Source organism: Tupaia chinensis, unplaced genomic scaffold, assembly GCF_000334495.1.
Source record: "Tupaia chinensis unplaced genomic scaffold, TupChi_1.0 Scaffold148607_1, whole genome shotgun sequence".
NCBI lineage: Eukaryota > Metazoa > Chordata > Mammalia > Scandentia > Tupaiidae > Tupaia > Tupaia belangeri.
The window spans coordinates 2,667,919-2,669,386 of NW_006208456.1; the positions used below are offsets into that span (position 1 = coordinate 2,667,919).

The window sequence follows — 1,468 nt, forward strand, 5'->3', positions numbered from 1 at the left end:
CTGTGTGTGTGCAGTTATTATTCTGTGGCGGGTGGCCATGATGGCTGGGACCCTGTCCTCACAACTCTGTTTCAGACTCCCAGAGCAGTTCTTGGGATCAGATAGTTTATCTGGTTCTAATATGTTCCTGGCCGCCTGCACTCAGTGCACCCCTAAGCAGGGCCTGCCTTCTCCAAGGTTTTCTAGGGCACCTGCCAGGGGAGCCTCAAACCCAGTCTTGTTCCAGCCCGTGCCTAGAGTCCAAGGCAGCTGAGCTGCAGTTAGCGCTCTGATTCTAGGGCCAGGGTAGGGAACTTAAAGCACACAGACTCCCCAGGATTCACTACCAGCTCTTCAGGCCTGAAGCAAGCACCAGCTTCAGAAGCTACATGGCTCGGGGCAGGGAATGGAGAGACGGATCAGCTGCGTGGAGGCAACTACGGAACTTCCGACCTCCGCAGGCAGCTCCCTAGGATGCGAGCACCCCCCCTAATCCCATAAGGGCAAGGAGGGGGGGTAAGACCTTCCGTGATGCCAGGCCAGGGGAGAAGGTCCCCAAAGTTGGATGTGGATGCACGAAGCTCTGTTTTCTTTTCTTTTCTTTTTTTTAGAGAGAGAGAGAGATTTATGCTATAGGGCATGTGTGCTTGCCAGAGGGACAGAAAGCAAGAAATCACCCCCCAAGGGGGGATGGCCACACCATGATTCCCTCTCCTCCACTCTCCTCTCAGGATCTTAGGCACACATGCACACACGCCTGGCATAAGTTTTTAAGCCATGCGGTCCAGGACTCAAACTGTGGTTGACTATATGGGAGTCCAGCTATGTAACCCTTATGCCATTTGCTGGTCCCCCAGGCTCTGTTTCCTAATGCCCCAGAGACGGGATCCCCAGGGACCCAGGATAAACAGTCAGTGACCTCTGAGGTGCTATTTGCGGGGCTGGAGTAGGTGTAGCCGTGGCCAGCAGGGCAGATCTCCCTGAAGGTCTCTGTAAAGCCAATGGCCAGGAGACATGAGAGACACTGCCTCTGCAGGAAACCGGGCCCTCCCTTCCTCCCTCTGGGGAATAAGACAGCTGTAGCAGCAAGGAGGAAAGGACCCTCAGGCTGGGAAAGGACATGAGCAAGGAGGGAACACGAAGACTCTTCTGCTTGAGGGAGGCCTACCCAAGGCCAGGGAACATGGCCACTGCCTTTGAGGAAGCCCTTCGGTGGTCAGAGCTGGGATGGAGAGGGGGGTTACCTGTGCCTGGCAGGGGGCACTTCTCACACTCGCTGCCCCATGCTTTGCCCACACGGCTGCAGCAGCATATCTGCTTGGTGATTCGCTGGGCCAAAGGCAGGGTGCAGGTGCCAGACTCCAGTGACCGGTAACACAGTCCCTGTTGCATGGAGACGGCCTTGTCCGCTGCAACAGACACAGCATGTGGGAATGGGCAGGTGGCCAGCAGGCGAGAAAAGCACAGAAGGGCGCACAGTGTTGGGGGG

The 1,468-nt window shown here is 56.5% G+C and overlaps 1 protein-coding gene across 1 annotated transcript in view; it reads right to left on the minus strand.

Annotated features, from left to right (window-relative positions):
- Window positions 1-1,468, minus strand: part of LTBP2 (latent transforming growth factor beta binding protein 2) — a 112,536-nt gene that overhangs the window by 27,961 nt on the left and 83,107 nt on the right. The window lies entirely within an intron of this gene.